We start from the raw sequence: 22,449 nt of genomic DNA, 5'->3' as shown, positions 1-22,449 counted from the left end.
AGAAAATATGTTGTTGCCCATTTTTCTCTGCATCCAAAAGATTTAAAAATTTTCTTTTCTGAACATGTTGTCTACAGCTACATAGCTCAAAACCAAATTAAGAGCTATCTTCTTCAAAAGTAACTGTACTCCAAAAAAAATTAATTAAAAAAGAGCTATCTTCTTCATAATAATAATTTAGTGTTTATGTGAAAGGCATTTATATGAAAAAATGCACCTGTACATACATGTTAAATAAGGCAGTTATTATTGAATATGTATACATTTAATTCATAATATACTAATATATTATATTATAATGTATATAATATAATAATACATATAAATCTGAAATTAGGACAGTATGATTTATAATAAGAGAGTGACCAAACAAACTAGTACAAAAACTTTCCAGAGCACAACAGTTTACCTTTCTAAATTTATAAAAATACAGTCTTAAACGATAAACAGATTAATTTGCCTGTCTACCACTTAGCAAAGATGAATCCTCAATATAAGTAGAAAAAATTTTGACAGCTGAGAAAATGTGCCTTAATTGTTCATTGACAGGCAGACTGGTTTCAACCATCTGCATATTTATTTCCATTGCCATGGTGGTCCAGATGCAAGTCTTACCACATTTGATAATGCCTGCAATTAGATCTACACTCTTAATGGATATCGTTGTTTTCCGTAACCACCCTCCCATGGGTTTCACTCAAAGTATGCAACAATAAAAATGTATAAGCGATACAGTTAACATTCAGTAATTTTTATGTCTTATTTCATTATAGGAGTGCCAAATATTGATAGATTTTAGCAAATGTATGGCTTTGTACTGTTTCAGTGTATCTCAATTTGTCTCCCCAGTGATCTTGCGAACAATCCTGTATCAATCTTTTAAATTAAAATATATATTCATCTGATATATTTTACATGATAGAACTAAGTCATGTGTACTAGTGGACACCTAAAGATTCACTCATTCCTACTTCTTTTCCTTTATTTTGAGATTGATTCCTGCTTTCTTAATCAGCTCTCACTTTATTATTACAGAAATACTATTGTTCTCCATGAAGTAAGATAAAAGCTGAATTACAATTCATTTTTTCCTTAAGGCCTCAAATGATAAAGGTGGCTTCAGAAATCTGAGACACGCTGAGATTTAACTGAAAGCAAGAAGAGGCATAAATCATCCCCAAAACAGAAAAGCCTGCAGGCAAGTAAGGTGGACCAATTAAAACATTCCAAGTCATTCCCAGTGGTTAAGTCAGATGTTAATTATCACTAGACTCACTGGGGACTGAGCAGTCTTTCTGTGTATCAAGACTTACTTCGAACATAATTTGGCCTTGTCAAAATAAGCTTTGTTTGTGACAAAAGTCTTCTTTAACTTGTAAGGCTGATTAGGCTTTGTATATAAGAATGGTGAGCTAACTTTATTGTGAAGCCCTTTGATATCCATACTAAGTTTCTGTCCAGATTACATCTACCAGTTAAATACTTTCAAATTAATCCCCAGAGATAACCTTGAGCCATTTGGAATTTTCTTTTTATTATGCAGAGTCAATATTATTATAATAGTTGTAATCACTGGACAATAGAAAATGCTTTTTAATGGCTCTAACATTTTGTCTGTTTAAAAAAATCAGAAAAGAAAAAAATAAACAATCTTACATGTGACCAATAGTGTGGTTCTAGTTTATCACTTGAAGAAAAAAGTTTGGTTAATTGATGGGTAGTGTGTTTGCTTGGCAACCCTGAACTAAGACCTCTGCTGTTAGTTCAATACACATTTAGAACATCTATATTGCCTTCTTTGGGGTCCTTATATCCCAACCATTCCTTTTTAAAACAGGACAGTGTATTTTCCACAGTGTATCTACTTCTTGCCCATTATATATTTTGTGACAGAAAGTTTTTAACAGACTACTACTCTGAAGCTGAGCTTGGTGCTATAATTTAAAAGGCATATGTTTTAAAGGGAAACAAAATTGGATTTGAGTCCTGAACCTTTCTTTTACCAGGTACACGGCCTTTGGCAAGTGACTTACATGAGTTTCAAACTCTTCACCCTTGACAAGTGGATAGTAATCTCAAGCAGGGCAGGGTTTGTTGAAAGGATCAGAATTTAATGTATGTGATGCACTTAACACAGTGCCTAGCAAAAACTGAATGTAAGTTAATATACTTTATTGTTGTTATTATTATTAGACTTCTCATTCTGTTAGGGTGTTTCAAATTATCTGATCGCTTTTACATTAAGAATCCTACATAGCCATGGAAACTGATTATGTCCTGCTGTAATATTATTTTATATTTGGGGACATAATAAAGAATTAATGTCTCCTGGATATTTTAAATGTTGCAGCTTCAGAGTTATCCAGAATATTGTGTCAAAAGTTGTTTTCTGCAAATCAATCTATGCTGAAGCGTGTAGTTTAACTGTAAGTACATGGTGAACGTGGGCACATGGAGAACTGTCTCATTTGTGTCTTTCTGTCTGCCAAATCATACAGAACCTACTAAAATAAATGAAATGGAGAGTGAGCCAACTCTCTGGAGATATACTGGAGGAATGCAAGAACAGAAATAAGCAATAGTATAGCACAATCTCTTGCGAAGAATGACATTTCCAAGTTTGGGCTAAATTTCATCAGTTCCCTAAGATGCAAGCCAGGAAGTGATTAGCATGTAACTCTGTATATGGCCTAGTTAGAGTTTCTCTCAACTCTCAGCTATGTAATTTCAGTTTCCCCCAAACCTGAAAGGGTTCAGTTTTCTGGTAAATTAGGGTAAGTATAAAAGTGTATGAGCAATAGAAATTGAAAGAATAATATTGGTGGTTTTGGAAGTCTCCCTAGACATGAGGTGAGTAGAGACAATAGAAGCTGAAGCCAACAAAACAAGTGCCCCCGCCTGGCAGGTATTTCTGGCAAGAGAATCTGACATGAATTAAAGTTAAATGCTTTTATACTCAAAGAAAACAACAGTTATATTATGCTGAGAGATGGATGCTTTCCACAATAAGATGGAAATAGCTTTATGGTTACAAACATTTTGCATCAAAGAAGCTAAACTCAGATCATCACCATATGTGAGTAAACTACCAGTTACCAAAAGTTTCCGTTAATTTTTATAACCCACTAAAAGATTAGAAAAACATTCAGTGATTCCCCACAGTAATTGTAATCACTTGTGTTGTATATAATGTTGTTCTCAGAACATCAATTGCTTAAAATTGATAACAGTTCCACCCTAGAATTACATAGCCAATTATGTGTCTCTTTCATTTGTCACACCGGATTAGATATCTGGCCCATCTAGTTAGGCAGATTGCCTCTGCCAGTGACCAATACAGGCAATGTTTCAATGTGAGGAAAAGAGAACACAGAGATATAAGAAGTGAAACAAATTAGCAAGTCTCACTGACTATGCGTCCTGAGAATACTAGCCTGCAATCATATATCCTGAGTTTAGTAACGTATATAATACCAGTATGTAATCTGATACAAATATATCTGACATATTTTGACATAAAAAATTTTTAAGGACATTTAAAACATCTTTCAAGACGTTTATTTTCTGTCACTCCGAATATCCGTCAAAAAGCACTGTCATACCCTCTGGTTTAAAAGAAAAAAAAAAAACACCTCAATTGTCATAATAAAGAGAATGCATTGACATGTTCAGAGTTAAGGCAGTACTCAGGCAGTCGTGTTTACTGGGGCTCTAGCTCTATTCCACTGTCAGCTTTGTCTTCAGGCTAGCTTTCCTCATGGTAGCTTGAAGACTTCCCACAGTTCCTGTGGGCACATTTTTTTTTCCATAAAAAGTAATAGAAACCATTCTGTCCTACCACCAAATAACAAAAGACCTAAGTTTACTCTAATTTGATCATCTTTGGCCACATTCGTTAGAAAAGAACATCTATTTACTTGGTTTCCCATTTCTTTCAGTAGACTTTTGCAAAAATAACATTCCTGGCCATTCTTTCCATATTTCCTCTCTCGTTGTAATGAAGGAGGCATGTCCTGTCTAATTGGTAAGGGGCTAAGGTCTTCCATCCTTTAGCCAATTCTTCCTGGGAGAAGGTGTTCTTTCCTGCACTCCTGTAACTTCTTGTGCTTACACTGTGGCAGCAAGTATCACAGTCTCCTCTGGGATTTTCTCCCTTTCTCGGACGCAAGCTTCTCCAAAGCAAGAATGAAATATTTATCACTACATCTTCTGCTGTTATAAAGGGCTGAAGTCATAGTAGATACTCAATATGTGGTTGATGATGAAAACGTTAAACCAAAGTTTAATTAAATAGTAACATTGCATGTTTTAGATATGCCTATATGAATTCATATTGCATTTCTGTGCTGATTTCATCATTCCTTCCTTCTACTTTCTTCAGTTTCAACCTGCCATGTGTTACTTCTTTCACTTGGGGGTGAAGTATCATAACATCATAAGAATCCTTACTCATTTAAGCTGCTTTTAAAGAAGATACTTGCTTGAAGGCTACTGAACCGGGTATCTGAGGCTGAAACAAAAGCCAGATGTTCTCACGTAGGATGACGATATCTAGGTCTTGCGGACAAAGGAGACATCCAAGTTCATGCATAATTATCTAATGATAATACACTATTAACCACTGCATCTATCTATTTATCAGCTCTCTATCAGTATTCTGGGTAATCAGTTTATACTTCATTTAGGGGCCACCTATAAAGTCTAATTATCAATCTTACTTGGGAATTTCAAGTGGAAGTAGAATTAACTCTAGGAAGAAGAGCACAGAATCAATGGGGGAGAATGAATTCACAATCAAATCCCTTGAGAAGCTTCTTCATTGGTTAAAGGCCTTGCCCTGAACTAGATCATCCAAATTTTGAGGGTTTGGCCTAGCATTACAGATAGTCTTGCAGCTTGTACCATCTCCTACAGGTAGCCTGTGCTGCAGTTTTCTAATAACATGGAAGGAGAGTGAAAGACTTTGTTGCCCTTTCCACCATGTTCCTTTGATCACCATCGCAAAGCTGGTAGAGCCAGGACACATTTATCGAGCACTTGCTTTTTGGGTTCCCTAAGATACAATATCCATATTTTATCTCATGGACATGTGTCAAAGATCATTAGGCTGTCTCTCTTTACAGCCTTCAAACTGTATTCCCTTTGAGAAAGAGATGGTCAAAGAGAGATAAAGTGTAATATTAATTGCATCATATTATCTCTAACATTAGACCCCTGCTTGGACTCTGCTGGGCTGGGGAGTTAAGTATGGGGACAGGGAAGCAGGAAGCTCTCTGCGCATGAAGAAGATGTCTTAACTAAACAGCAGGCCTTGGGTTTTGACTCCAGCATTTTAGCTGTAACAGATATCCACCATAGCATTTTAGTGAATTAATCATTTCTGCACCGTGAAGTTGGAAGTCTACTTGTCGCACCTCTGTCATAAGGACTATGACTTAGAGGCAGTGAGCATCAGTATTAGGCTACAGCACAAAGCAGCTGGGCTTTCAGAGTTGGGGGGCAGTAGTCGTTGCAGCATTCTGGAGTCTGATGATGAAACTTATGAGTCAGAGATCATATACTTATGGCGTTTTTTTTTGTCTAGTCAATGCTAAATATTCATATAGCTGAATGGCATACCTAAGATTACTTGTGCATATGTGGATTTATTTCTTTAAGTTGTGGTTGCTTTGTCTTCAGCAAAGACAGTGCTACTTCACTGAGGGTATCTTTTTTATAAGAGAGAAATAGAACAAGACACTATGAAAAAATAATAGGTAGCTTACATAAGAATGAAAAATTTAGGTGAATATTTTCATATTCAGGAAAGGGCAATATAATCAAACCATTTGTTTTATAAAAGTCTAAAAGGAAAAGCTGCCAAATATTTGGGGAGTAGGAGAAGCTCAGCAATTCTTGGCCTCTGAGGTGATAAACTCCAGAATCTATCTTGAACCTATCCCTCTGGAAGCTTTCCACAGTTTTGCACTGAAGTATCTAAGTACTATACTAAGAGCCATATCTTTGGGAATGCAAGTACTTTTCTGACCTAAGCAACGACAGAGTGAGATTATCCTCTCTGGAGTAACATAGTGGGGTCTGTAGCTATACAAACAAGAGATTCACAAAACAATTCAAAAAATAAAGGACCAGCATTATGCATTTCCATATAGTTGAACTATGATGCAACATATCCACAGGTAGAAGCAATGGATATAGCGGGCTGATCTTACTAATGTAGTCTTTTCGTTTATATGTGGACGTTGGACATTGTAGACTATAACTTTTTGCCATGGTCTTTGAAAACTCATGGAGAAAATACTGGACTTCTTGATATTATGGCCAATGGTATTTGGAGAAACTACTGGAAAATAATTACATTAGCACACTGATTTAGTGAAACACTTTATTCTGATAATTAAGATACTGTGCTTTCTAAGCGATTACCTGAAAATTAATATCCTACCATCTCCTTGTTAGTTTGAATGGACTCCTTTAGAGTTCCCATAACATCTTAGAGATTATTTTATTGTAGCTCTTCTCATGTCATGTTAGAAGAATTTGTTTGTCTCTGAGTATTTGATAATGAGGATTCTGTCTTACTTGATATGAATCCTCAGTACCTACTTAGCACACAATAATAATTAATCATTTTTTCTTGAATGATTCACTGAATAACCAGATTTCTAAAAGTCTGTGATCAAGAGAAAACTCTCATCTAGTTTCCAATCTAACTGAAACTTGTTTACTGCAATTGGAAAACAAAAATATAAAAACAAAAACAAAACAGTATCTAATAATTTTGTCTTGCTTTCTTCCAGTAAAATGTAAACCCTAACCCTTATGTGTACAAGAAGAAATATCTCAAGAAAGTAGCAAAATTTGCCTGAATAGAAAAGAAGGAAAATGTGCTTATGAAATCTCCTTTATCATTTGTCTACAATGATTTTATGATAGCTGAAGTTCCCAGAAAGAAAACATGCAAAATACTGCTATATATAAATTTTATTCAGGTAGAATATTCATCATCTATATATTTTTTATCATCTAGGATAGGAGTCACAATTTATGGCTGTTGGGTCAAATCCAGTCTTCAGCCTGTTTTGTAAATAAAGTTTTATTGGAACACATCCACTCCATTCTTTTATGTATGTCTGCTTTTAAACTACCATGACAGAATTGAGTAGTTACAACAGAGCCAATGATTTGCAAAGCCTAAACTATTTACTATCTGCTTCTTTATAATAAAATGTTTGTCAAACCCTATTAGGATATAAACTCAAAGTGCCTTTCCTTAGCAGAATTTTACTATTTTTCATAAAGTTCTTAAATTTCGTGTGGCCTTGCATTGTTTTATAATTAAAACCAGTTGTACCAACAGTACTGTTCCATGTTGTCATCTTTAATTTACATTTCCAAGGCATTTTTAATAGGTTATAGACTAAGGCTTTTTGGTGTTGTTATAGAATTCTTGATGCTCTGAATCAAACTAGTTACATATATTTATTTATGCCAACCCTTCTTATTTAAATAAATCAGAAACCCAGTAAATTTCCTTGGGAAAAGAATGAACTAAGAGACTTTTTGATCCTTCTTAAAAAAAAGACATTTACTCTTTATATGAATTTGCTTCAAACTTAATTTTTTAAAAATATTTTCCAAGCTATGGTTTTTTTTTGGCAGGGCGTGGGTGGGTGGGTGGGTAAAGGGTATATAGTCAGATCAGGAGATTTACTAAGTCCAATTTCTGCCTTAGAATTACAGTAAGATATTACTTCCCTGATCCTCTTCCTTTCATGTTCACTGTTTCTGCCCTCAGCCTTTGCAGGAGAATCATTTCTGAGATCTGCAGGCTTTATTTCCTGGAGAACTGGCAAGGACTGATTAATAGGGATGACTTTACCGCACTGCTCTAGCAGAGACTGAGAGATCAGGGACAATATAAACAATATATGAAGGAGTATTCCAGAAAGTCAGAGGCAAATACGTGCTAGAGGTCATGTTGTCTTGTCATTAAGAATCTCAAGGAACAGTTAGTTCTTTACTTCTTCCCAAGGTATTCTGAAATTAGGATCCTGCTTCTCAAAAATACTATTTGCGTTGGTCAGGATTTCTCTTTTGTCCAGATCAAACTGGATCAGAATGGAAGTTCAACTTTTTTTCTAACACATATGTCTACAAAACCTACACAGTCCTTACAGATATCCTCAAGACTGTTGCACTGAGACAAAGAAGAAGAGAAAGAGAAACAGAGATCCCCTTGCTCCTGGCTTTTTTCCATCATTATTCAAATATTAAAACTTTTCCTCTTAAAGAAGCCCTTCATTAACCTAATCATTGTACAGCTGCTTTACCTGTTCCATGACAAAGCTACATTTCTTGAAATAACCTATTAAACTCATTGTCTCCTTTTCATCCATAAGTGATTGCTGTTAGTTTTCTGCCCTCATAATTCCCCTGAATCTGGGATCCAAAATCATTTAACTTGTCACCCTAAATTCACTGAAGATATATAATTTTTATTTTTTCATTTGCATATAAGTCACCTTTTGGCAGCATTTGTTTCTTTTGATCCCTCCTTTTACTTCTATAAAGCTACAAAGCCATATCTCAAATCACACCACTCTCTTGTTTGCTGAAGATACATGTTCAACTGCCAATTGCACACATACACTTGAGTGCTTTCCAGACACATCATACTCAATATTTGAACATCTAAACTCATCATCTCCCAAACCTGCCTCCTCTCCAGTGATCCCTTTTTAAGTAATTAGTACTGATGTCTACCCAGTTGCCTAACATGGGAAACACTTATCTGATCGTGGCACTTTCTCCGTTTTCAACTTCTCAATGCCTTCCATTTCCTTTTAGGAGAAAGTCTATACTCCTAAACCTGACTTTCAAGTGCATCATGGTCTAGTCCCCTCTTTCTCCAGCCCCGCCTCTTAAACTAGTATCCTGCACCCTCTACATTCTAGTAACTATCACTGAATTTATTTATTTTGGCCCCCTTGATGGTCCCATGTTTTTCTCATCTAAATCTTTAAATATGTTCTCTCGGCCAAAAATATATATCTCCACTCTGTGTGATGGGTTTGGTGGGGAGGGAGGAAGTCATGTCTGTGGCATTACCGTTATATCCCTACCCCCAAGATAGGGCTTGGCATTGAGTAGGCACTTGGTACAGACTGCACAGAAACACTCGGATTTGTTATCAGTGACTCTAAAGTTTTTATTGTTGTTGTTATTATGATCTGTTTGCTTTGAGTAGGACTGATGAATTTTTCAATGTGTGTTTACAGGACACTAAAGCAGTTTGAGAAAGAGCAGTTTCCCGATTTATCATAACCATGTTCTGAAAAGTCCCTGTGTTTTGATGGAAAGCTACAATCACATTTTTGGGGGTGAGAGTCCCAGCCAGCAGCCCTGGCTCTCCTTATTGTAGGAGAGCCATTTTCACAATGAGAGCTATGGGGAAAGCCAGTTACCCTTAAGGGTTTCCACCTTGGACCCTGTTTCTAACTGTTCATTCAAATATGAGTGAAATAGGTAGGTTATTTATGCCTAAGTTATGGAACACCTGGACAGAAAAAGTTACATTTTCAATTATTTTATATATTATATGTTGCAAATATTTTATAATTTCCCCCCACCTTGTTAGGTTTTTGTTTGCCAGTGTAGTTTTAAATTTTTTAACGTATAGACTAAAAACAAAGAAAAAAAATTAACATTATTTTAACTTTCATATTGATAGCTTTAAACCGGTGTTACTAATAATATGAATTTGAAACAATTTTTTAATTTACCTTGAAATATTCATTTTTTAACTAAATGCTCTAATTTTTAATACAACATTATTCTATATTCCTAATGGTAATAATAAACTATCCAATATTTTTATTAGTTTAGGTGGTTAAGATGCTTGAGGATTGCAATGTAAACAACATATGCAATCTGCTCTGATTTCTTCCACATGAAGTATTACAGACTTACAGAAGTTACTCAGACACTATGAACATGATACATGACCTACAAATGCATTAATATAACTACCTTTCCAAGAAAATAATCCCAATATTAATCTACTAGATTATACAACTGGAATCAAAGGAAAAAAATTTTTAAAAGTAGACCAAGATAATTTGGAATAATGTGTGCAATTCATTCAACCCCAAAATATTTCTTCCAGCTTTTGAAGATTTTGCCACTAACACTCTTAAATTTTAAAATTAAATTTCAACTTCTAGACGATTATGTCAGCAACACCGAGCTCATCAAAATGACAGAGTATCTTAAAGAGATACTAACACATGTACATCATTAGCCATTAAACATTCCCCCCCCCCCAGTTATTGGAACAGATGGTAGGAAAAGCACATCTTGGAATCTACTTGTCTAACAGGAGCATAACTTATCTAGAATAAATAAAAATGCAAATTGATGTACTTTGCTTCAAATCCTATTGAAAAGATTTTAAAATATTTAAAGAGTAGTAGAGATTTAAAAATAAAAATTACATTTTTAATACAAGGCAAAAAAACAAATGGAATATGACCTAGGAAAAACATAGAAAATTAAATGCACAGATGAGGGTATATAATCCACATTAAAAGAACATGGTAGTACGTAGAGATGTTGTATCTGTTTAATACACTATGGTAGTGGCAGAATGTCCAGCCAAAAGCAAGAGTGTTTGGTGAAGACTGTCACTATTTAAGTAATGATGACTACTTTTGATGACACTGCTGTTAATATGAACAGATTTTTAAATTTACACAATTCAGCCAGTTATTGGAGATACATAGTTCTATTAAATTTTATTCTGCCTGTAAACTTTAAGAGTGCTAAGGCTGGATATACACAAGTTTTTGATATAAATAAAGTAGTTCAATCTTTTGAAGAGCCACACATTTATCAGCTGACCTACTGACTTACTACGTAAACTTATCAAAGTTAATTTGGTTTCCTGGGTCTATATGATGAGCTCTTAAAGCATGGTGGTGATATAGTATTTGCATGGATTGTGAGAAGGTGACAAATTCCATTTGTTTTACATTTAAAGGGATTTTAGATCAATATGGTAAAGATGCTATGATAATTAGAAGGTATCATGGATAGAGTGTTGTACCTGACAACTGTATTCTTCCATCATGGACCAATTTTATGATATGTACATTAAGTTAGCACATACATATTACATCTTTCCAAGTAAAAATAACATAAAAAACTAAGAGATATAACATTTGAATCATAGAATATGGACTAGCGACATTTGGTTCTGTTCTAAAAGTCCACTGAGATATTTGGCCCATGACAAAAGGTCCTTGAAATTTGGTCCTATCAAAACATCCATAAGCATATTTAGTCCGTGACAAATGTCCCTTGATACTTGGTCCTGTCAAAAACACCCATGCTTAGAAAATGTCCCTGGGTTCCTAAATGCCCATATCATTTATTTATACTTTGGTTTACGAGATTAATACATAAAAATATTATCATATTTTATTGGTCCAATAACTATGTTGTGGTTATATTCAGTAATAACCCTTCTTGCCTCGGTAGCCTAGCTGGTAGTGGCACATGCGGTTAGGTAGATGGGGTGGGGGTTCAAATCTGCAGAAGAGTGGGAGTTATATTAACCATGGGTACCAAGGAAGAGCCTTACAGTGAGAGAAATGCATAGAAGATAAGAAGTCAGGGATGGGACCTTGTGATGCATGGTGCATTAGTGTATCACTGGGCATTTGGTTGGGTGTGTCTGGTCATTCAATAAAGGTGGAGTTTGAAAGGAGGAGCTTGGTCAAGTCACTATGTGAAACAGGTGGCAAACGAGTTGATGTAAACATTTTACAGAGCATCTCACTTGTCAGTGTAATATCCACCATGGGAGTGATATCGGGCATCTAATTAACCCCCAACCAACTATTCCATTGCTCAGGGTTAATGGGTGGTGCTTCCCTTGAACTGATGTCCTCTAGAAGTACAATTAAGGTAGACCTCACGAAGCATAGAGAGGTTTTAGTGGGTGTGACTCTCACGCTTACCTGCTCATCAGTGTGAACCACCACGTCCTCAGCTGATGTCTCTTTACTGGCTGATGCAGCCTGGCCAAACAGCGTGTCCAATCTGTAAGACATTAGTAAGGTTTCTCCTATCAGTAAAGCAGCAACCACTGGTCAGATGGCTACAAAAGAAAAAAAAAAACCCTTCTTTTGTTGCTTAGCAATATGAATATGAATATGGCAGAAAAAGTATACTCACAAAAGAAAAAATGTGCTACATTATAATGGTTTGGTTACCATTTCCACTCCTTTAACAAAAATAGAGGTAAAAGGTACCAGCACTGTGAAGAGAAAACAACCTGCAATGCCAGATGTATAACTAGTCAGGATTATGATAACATTCCAATCATTCAAGATGCGACAGGAAAGCATCAGCATAATGTTGGTGTTGAAGGGGAAGTAAGGAAAACCCTGAATAGGTTGAAAGGACACACAGAAGAAGAACCAAATGCAATGGCATTGCAGGTACTTCAAAGAACTCTCTGTGATTTTCATGATATTTATGATGAAGAGGTCATTAAAGAGGGACCTAAATAGAATTCAAAGTAGACATTGACCTCCAAACCCAACTTCATTGCATGGAATTGAAATTGCAGAAGAGTATAAAGTGATCAGACATAGAGAACCATTTCTTATGCATGACTCCTGTGCTCAAGATGATGAAAGAATTCTTATTTACACGACTTAGGACAGTTTTTGACATAAAGTGCCAGGACCACATTATACAGTAATGGCAGGTTCAAGACAGCACCAACATTGTTCACTCAGTTATTTACTGGGCACTATGATGTAGTATTGGGTTATACTATGCTATTGATTTTGCACTAATAATGGAAAGGTGAGAAGACACTTACAGATATATATATATATATGAGAGAAAGTACTTGCATTTACATGGGAAAAAAATTTCAACGATAACCCTTCATTGTGCATAATAGATTCCGAGATTACAAATATGTGTGTGATTCAACTACTACCAAATGTGCAAGTAAAAAGAATGCTTGTTTCACTTTTCACAATCACTGTGGCAAAAATATCTTCACTGGGTCCTACACAAGAGTATATGACAAGTAACACCTGTAAGTGTGCATCCATGTCGTTTGGACGTTCACACGTACCTTTGGAAGATGTAAATGAAATGTTTGAGTACACTGTGGAGATTGCAAAAAAAAAATTTAGATGACCAAAAGGATTATGTTAAGACAGTGTATGTCCCTGGAAGGCATGGCAGAGGCAGAAGAAGAGCAGAAGCTCCAAGATTTCCACCAGAAACTTGGACTGTTTGTATATCAGTACTGACCAGCAACCACAGGATGAACAATGCAGTGGAAGGCAGGCACAGCAAATTTCAAAGGCTGATGATAGTGCATAATCTTTCAGTTTGGAGATTTGTCTAAGTGTTAAAAGATGAACAGAAAAGCCATGAATAAGTTATCATCCAGATTCTTGGTGGTCACACTCAAAAAAGGCCATCAATTTCATGATGATACTAACAAAATCAAATTCATATTACAGAGATTGTTAGTACATAACAAATATAAAATCAATAATCAGGTTGATCCATACTTGAGAGCAATTGCTCATTAACTTAAGAGTAACCCTGTGGAACTTCGTGATGAAGAAGAACAAGAATAAATGTGAAATCCAAAATTCATCATGAACTACAATAAAAATAATGTAAAAAAGTTTAATGAAGTTAAATGTTTGTATTATTAAATGAATCATGGACTAAATGTCTCAACGGATGTTTGGACAGGACCAAATGTCCTCCAAGGTAGAATATGTAATACCATAAGATTAATTTTCTGGTATTTATTATTTTTTAAGTAACAAATGGCTTGGAAAATTGATCATCTTGGCTATATGACCCTCACATGCTCTTATAAATCTTCAAATATATTTGCAAAGGTGTCATGTTCCTTTTACAAATACCCAGACCCATCACATCTCTGATTGTGCTTATCTTAGGATGGGAACAATTTAGCTGGCAGAATTAGACGCAATGCATTCATCATAGACACCTCCACCTCCACCATCTGCCACAAGAAAGAATTTGTTCTGAGCCAGAGACAGAATTTAATCAACGACAAATTTGATTTCAATAACTTCTCAGAGAAACTTTGCACTAATTCTGTTTTCTCACCTATATGACAGACTAATGACCCCCTTTCATGTTAAAGAGTCAGAGAGGAGAGTTTGTCATAAGGCAGAGATAATTTTAGTAGAGAGGGAGATTGATGTTAAATCCTATCCCAGTTCTGTCCTGGTGGGTAGTTTCTGTCTGTCTGTCTGTCTCTCTCTCTTCATTCCTCTTATAATACTTCAATTTCCTCCACAATTCTTATCTAGCATACAATGCAGTAGTAGTCTTTTTATTCACTTACTATCTGTCTCTCCTCTCTAGTACATAAGCTCTGTAATGCAAGGATTTTGTCTGTTTGCTGGACCAACATATCCCCAGTACCTAGAACAACAGTGCCTGCCAAATAGTACACACTTAATACTTACTGAATTAAAGATTCTCCTATATCCTGAGAGTTCTTACCTCCTTAATATCTGATATCACCTATGACCAGATTTACTATTGCCTTTGCCAAATTTCAAAAGCAAGCTGGCTACGTAATTTGTCAATCCTAGTGAAAAATAAAATCGTTCAAAAATTCTTAAGGATTTCGAGACAAAGAGGCAGAGCATTTTATGAAGTGCGGATACTTCTGAGTGTGCAGCCCTGTGTAAGCATATGGGTCTCACACCTATGAAGTCAGCCCTGTTCAAAATCCTTTATGTTTAGTCTTTAATAATATCAATAAGGGAATGAAGGTATTCTTTAACATTCCTAGATATACAATTGTTTATAGATACCCAGCTATAAAAGGAATCAAGTTGGGATGCCTGTTTGTGTAATTAAGTATATAAACTGAATCAGCAGAAAAGGGAATATTACAGGGAAGCCAAGATAGAGTGATACTGCCATTTAAAGTATACTTTAAAAAAATATGCACCCTCTAAGTTGACTATTAATTACGTGTTAATATTAGACCTCTGTATGATTAACATTACATCTCAAAACCACACACGTGTTGGGCGGTGACATAGACTGCTGTGACAGCTGATGGTGGTGGTTCTGTGTCAAGTGGTATTTGTTCTCAGCTTAACAGCCAGTGGATATCCAGGACTAGTTAAATTAGACACCATTCAAATTTGAGGGAACAAAGTAGAAAGTTGAAAGACTGCAAGGAAGACAATCGACATGCCAAGTAAGACTGCCTAAGCAAAAGAAGAGACAGAGTTAATCAGGACTCAAAATTAGTGTAGTCCAAGGCAAAATGAGACACAATGGATCAAATGAGCAATTTTGGTGCTAGTGTCATATATGCAATTCTGTCATAGTCTGGTTATGAGCACTTTGGCATGTCATACAGAGGTGAACTTAGCAGGCTCAGAATACAAAGTTTAATCATGTACTTTTCAAAGCCCAGGTTTTTCCTGGAGTTTAGAGTTTACATAATCACAATCCTATAAATACCAATCACAATAATTACATAAGTATATTTAATTTATTGTAAAACTATGTTTATCCCAATGACAAGCCATATGTAAGCTAGTTGTATAATGTCAGACTTAGAGCAAAGATTTATTCTAATGCCCTTAAGTGCCACTCCAAAAGAAACACATTTTGTTCATGCCTTCACTCCAGGACCTTAGAATCCACTCTATGTGTAGTGTTTCTGAATATTCCCAATATCTGGAATTGGGAATCTGAATCTGAGTATCTCCCAATACCTGCATCTCATCTATTAGAATAAAAAGAATAAAATGCTACAGACATAAATTTAATATGCTTATACCAATTTAATAATTTTATGTTATACTAATGATATGTGTTGTTTCTTTTGCCTAGAAGCTTCTCTACCTTAACCTTGTAACAGTTAAATACTGCCCTCCCTGTGACATTTGGATAGTTTCTGGTGATTTACTTTACAATGATATCACAGATGAGTAACAGTTGTGAACAGCAGTTAGTAGCCAATGTTAAAAGTATTCCCAGAGGGGAAGGATTTATGTGTAAAAAAGGATAAAAGAAGTTCTCACAGCAAAATTACATTTGAAAATAGGGTATTTAGAGATGGGAAAACGGTTTTCTCAAAGCAGTGATCCTACAAGAACAGCTGTGATGACTGGATCCCTGCCAAAACCCTTACAAAATCTCATCCCTGTTAGGATATAGCAACAAGGTGTCAAATTCAACCATTAGTTTATAGGAAACGGGTCTCAATTAAATATTGGGCCTCTGCCATCATCCTTCCGTTAGAGGCAAATTAGGCTGTACACTTACGCGAAAGTAATTGTAGGATAAGGTGAGAAATACATCTTCGTAACAATATTCAATTCAGATGACTTAGAATTGTGCCCTTTCTGACCTATATGTAATTCTGACACATCTTGTCACTTGATTTAGAAATTGAAAATTTAATCTCTCAACTGAATAACTGAGGTTTAAAGAAAAGGTACTGAATCCTTTTAAAAGTGGCCCAGATTAGGCCGATGCTTGCATATTTTTTCCTTGAATATTTTTGTCACATGCATGGAAGCAAGAAATCAAGAAAAATGCTTTCTTAATATCATTCTTCACCTTTCTCTTTCTTCTTTTTCTCCCTGAATTAACAATAGTTTTATGGAGAAAAGGTTTTTGTTTCTTATCAGACAATAAAAAAGAGAGCTGCAGTCTCTTTACAATCAGCCCAAGTGTCTTGTCTCTCCTAAGCATCCTGCCCCTTCACTCAACCTGCATTATTGCTCCCTTATGTCAGGGTCAAAATGTGGGTTACTCTTAACTTTTGGAGAAACTTAAGAAGCAACCTGCAGTTGTAAAATCGATGGTGCTCTTACAAACAAGAACGTTGGAAAATGTGGCAAATTATAATACCTAAAACTTTTAAACATATGTAATTTAAAACAAAAACTTCACTTTTTAATTTAATTCACTATTTTGAGTTTTGGCAATAAAAATACTCCACTAGTTATTGTGTGAGATATATACAAAACAGAGAACAGTCTTCTGTCTTCATTCATACTATAATCTTAATGAGAAGGAAAGATATAACACACAATATTGCTTAATACAAGCAAAATATCATTTGGAAACAGCTACTCAAATGACCGTCTTGTCTAGTAGAATGTAGATTCCACACAGGCAGGACTTTTGGACATTTTCATCATTCCTGAATCCCCAGATCCTAAAGCAGCAGTAAAACACACCCACACACAGTCATATACACACACAGAGGGAATAATCTGTCACAGAGCCATAAGTTATTAGTTAAGTTAGATAAATATCATCAAGAATTAGAATACTCAGGCAAACAACAAAAATTTGTGCTCATTCTAGCCCCTACACAATGAATTTTGAAATATGAGCAGCATTTGGGTAGGTAAACTCTGCGTGGGCATTTGATTAAGTACAAACTGTAGAAAAAAGGAGGTAGAGGAATGAAATGAACATTATGTCATTGTGGGGTAGTGACTGGTTGAGGAGGTAATCAATATCAGATTGGGGGGGGTGTTTGTAGAGACAAGGGATAGAAGAAATATGCTAAGATAGATAGGGTTTGAAATTCAGTTTGAAAAATTAGCAAATAGAAGAAATATATATTTCAGAATAATTTATTCCCAAATATTTTATTTCAGGATAATTTGATTTCCTGATTTTTTTATACTGAAATTTTATTTCAAGATAATTCAGAACTGGTAAAAGAAGACAAATAACATAGTGATGCCCTAAATCATGGGTTAGCAAATTACGACCCATGGGCCAACTTCACCAGCCACCTGTTTTTGTAAATAAAGTTTCATTAGAACACAGCCACTCCATTCATATTATATATGGCTGCTTTCATATTACAATGGCAGAGCTGAATAGTCGTGACAGAGAACATCTGGTCCATAAAACCAAAAATATTTAATATCTGGCTCTTTACAAAAAAGTTTGCAAGCCCTTGCTCTAGATAAAGAGGAGAAAACAGGGTGCTCACTGGAGGGGTTGTATTTCTACAAAAATATATGTACCATATGAAGACAGTTCACAGAGAGAAGAGCAAAGAACTCTTTCTGAATCTGGAGAAACTGGGGGTGCATGGAGTGTACCAAACTCTTTGGTTAGGTCAATCTCTGTCTCTGTCTCTGTCTCGCTCTGTTTCTCCGTTATACACACACATACACAAACACACACACACAAGAAGCATTTTACTAAAACCTTCCAAAATACTGATAAATTTTCTAAATTTAGGGAAAGTTTTTAGATAATCTGGAGCTCAATGACTTCAGCTCCTAATTTCTGTGTAATTTAGAAAATCTGTATTTTAATAGATGGTATTGGAATTTTCAGTTTGATTTTGAAGGCACTGGATGTTTGCATTGGCTCTTTTCCAACCTAGTAGGATTTGTTTCAAAATAGAAGCATCAAAGAATAGATAGATAATAATAAAGTTTATGCCCTTGTCATCAACTGGTACTCAGTATACATGTGTTGCATATTATGAGACTGGTGATAAAAAATATGACAATGTAAACACAAAATATTATACTCAATATGATGGAAAGACCACAGTTTTTAGAAGCCAAACAGATTTGGGATTAAATTTGAGTGCTTTCAGTTATTAGGCACATGATTTTTGCAACTTGCTTAAACTTAGCGAGTCTCAGATTCCTCAACTGTAAAATGAGAATAATTCCTGCTGAGACAGTAAGAATTAAGACAAAATGACAGCAGTGGCTAAAACAGTGACGACACAATAAATTAAATTGTTTTGATTGGTAGATGGTTATACCATTTGTTCAGTATAATGGTTTTGTTCTCTGAAAATGCCATTTCCTAGACCTTGTCCCTTAAAACACAAAACTGCTTATCATTAGATACCTATATACAGAGGACAGTATTGACACTGACACCCCAACAGGCTGTACAGTCCAGGTAGGAGGTCTAGGGTGAGTAATCCTGTAACAGATTATGGATCGTTTTAAGGCTCAAGTTTTTATAACATATTAGGTTTAATTTAATTTCTCCAATACCACAGTTTGCATCATGCAGTCCAAGCCCTTAATCCAAATAATAGCAATAGTCTTTTAACTGGTCTCCTTGCCCCTAACTTTACTCTTCTCCAACTCCACTTCATGATATTACCAATTAGGATAAACCTGCACTACCCAAATCCTACTCAGAATAAATAGGGAGAGGGAAATGAGAGCTAGTGCTGGCTTCATATGGATTCATTCATAAGTCCAACTTCATTATTTAAAAGCCAAGTTCTTTGTTATCTTTCTTTTCTGCTTCCCAAATTGTCAACTTTTTCATTAAGTAGTTTTTCTTCAAGGTTCTAGGATGGTTGAGAGTAACAACCAGGGCCTCGTTTACATTTGGCAAGAGAGTACTTTCATATATTTAGGTAGAATTATATTGTATTTCATGACAGACCCAATTTCTTGGGGTTGGTTTATTCTTAGACCAAAAAGTTGTAACCCTAGAGCTGAGAGTACAACCTCCCCTTAGACACTTGAATTTCAAGTTATCTGTTAGAACGAGGAAGAGGGAATATGGATGCTAGGTAATATTCACAACAAACATATCATTTCCTACAATATTCCTTTCAGTACCTTCCTTAGACCTTGGAGGCCTAAGGCTCTTGCCCATCTGTTGGCCAAAGATATGGGCTACCGTTAGTTTACAGCACCTGTGGATAAAAAAACATCTTTTATCTTCTGCAGCTTCTATTGTTGGCACTCAGAGTATTCACCCTATATCTCTTGCAGATGGTTTTCAGTCCCCCAGGGGAGACTATCTGTATCTCCTTCAAGGGACTTTGAGATTATTGCTCGGCAGTACCAAACAGTCCTTCCAATTGATGTCCTTGATTGCCTCCAATCAAAGTCGTGATGTTGTGCTCTCCTGAATTAGTCTTGAGACATGCCCAAAGAGAAACTGACATTCCTTTTGCAATTTGGACTTCTCTTCAATAGAAAACGACCTTCAAAAATTGTTTTTCTGAAGCCTTAGCCATCTAGTAGATTTAGTAGCAGCCCTAGTTACTCCCATGATAAAATAATACCAAAGATTGTGCATTGCCTGTAGTATACACCCAATATCTTCTAAGCTATACATTAATTCCAATTCTTCTACTACATGAACTAATTCAGAATATTATTATGTTGGTTTAAAGAGCTAGCCATTGGAAACTCTGAAAATACTTTACATCTCCCAGTTATTCCTAGGAAGAACCTAAAAATAAGTTTTGTTTATCCCACTAAACATTTGTAACAGTATATTCGTACATCTTTATTCCAACCCACAAACTGTAACTGATTGCATTTGCCTCTATATTCCAAATTTGATCTACAATTGATTATATTAGGTGTTTCACCAAGTTTTCTAAACAACATATTTATAAACAATCTCTTTGGAAAAGGTACCTCTGTAGATGGTTATGCCATTTGTTTCAGCCCAATTTTTTATAATAGCTTTGCTCTCTAAAAGTGTCACTTCTAGACCTTGTCCCTTAAATCACAAGACCACTTGCTGTTACCTATGTACAGAGTAAAACATTGATACTGACATCCCAGCAGGCTGTACACTCCATGTAGGAGCTCTCACATGAGTAATCCTGTAACAGATTATGGATCATTTTAAGATGTCAGCTGTGTGCTAAGGACTGACAACTAAACTGTATCTTACATGCAGCCAAATCTCTTCATAAAGGGTACAACAGTGAAAGCTGTCACTGCATTCTCATGCCTCAGAAGTAAGCTTTAAACTGATTCACTGAAAGTCAAGTCATCAAGAATTGAAAGATAACATGAAGGAAAACCAGATCAATAAAACCCCCATGTCTTTGGGAGACTTACTGCAGACTGTGGCTTCAATTCAGAATGAAGCTCGCAACCAAGAAAATGTGCTGTGAACACAGGTATATTCCACAGCTGTCCAGGAAGGAGGATAATGCTAGAGTTGGACAGACAAGGGAAATACATAATGCGGTGGGGTCTTAAGATTTTTAGGATTCTCCACATTAGGTAAATTTTCTACCTGGAGTACAGAAGAGAGCTGCATGAAATATTACCAAATATAACCAATGAAGAGCTTTCAAATCTAATATTTTGGAACCCAACCATTTAGGATGCATAGCTGAGGTTTTGTAAAATACCTGCATAAAATTAAGGTTTAGGGGCTTCCCTGGTGGCTCAGTGGTTAAGAATCCGCCTGCCAATGCAGGGGACACAGATTCGATCCCTGGTCTGGGAAGATCCCACATGCTACAGAGCAACTAAGCCCATGCGCCACAACTACTGAGCCTGTGCTCTAGAGCCCGCAAGCCAGAACTACTGAGCCTGCGTGCCATAACTACTGAAGCCCACGCACCTAGAGCCTGTGCTCTGCAACAAGAGAAGCCACCGCAATGAGAAGCCCGCGCACTGCCAATGAGTAACCCTCACTCGCCACACTAGACAAAGCTCGCGCGCAGCAACGAAGACCCACGGCAGCCATAAATAAATAAATGAATAAATATTTAAGGTTTAGATATAGGCCCTTAATTGTATTTAGCCTATCTTCTCTGCTTGTATTGAGTAATTCAACTAGAATATAATGTTTTCTTTCCAAAATTAGTAGTATATTTGAAAGACTAATCTGATGGCATTGGGAAGGGAATTTGGAGAAGTTCATGATAGACAAGTGGTTGGAATTTCAGTTGTAAAAATTTAGCCATCCTCTGATTTTATCTTCTTATCACACACAGAACAAAATGACTATTGTTTATTTTGAAATATCTTCCCTATGTATTTCTTCCTTCCCTATCTGGTAGCCACAACTATAATACAAATGCCATCATTGATGAACTATTACATATTTTATAGAAAAATACTTCTTCAAAGAAGAGATGTGATATAAAGGTAGACTATTTCATTTGTAATAAAGGCCATCACATTAACACATTCAAAGTTACCATGATAACTGAAATATGAAATATAAATCCATACATAATAAAGTACCTAGCATTTGGTTCTGTCATAAATTACCTAGCATTAGGTACTGAAAAGAAAAATATTAACAATAAATTTTTTTAGTCCAATGGGGTAAAGTGATATTTTGAAAAGGAAAAATGTATTTATGACTTCATGCCTTTTTGAGGCACAAAGTTCTAACAGTCCTTTAGAGAACTATGAAATTCAAATTAGAGAGAGTTGGTTTCAGATACAAAGCAGACATTTTCATGTTTCTCTTTCAAAAACTATCTGATTAGGAATCTCAGATAGGGACTTATTCTTTTAACATCTTTACTGGAGTATAATTGCTTTACAATGGTGTGTTAGTTTCTGCTGTATAACAAAGTGAATCAGCTATACATATATCCCCATAACT

Source organism: Pseudorca crassidens, chromosome 4, assembly GCF_039906515.1.
Source record: "Pseudorca crassidens isolate mPseCra1 chromosome 4, mPseCra1.hap1, whole genome shotgun sequence".
Lineage (NCBI taxonomy): Eukaryota > Metazoa > Chordata > Mammalia > Artiodactyla > Delphinidae > Pseudorca > Pseudorca crassidens.
This window is presented reverse-complemented; position numbering follows the sequence as displayed.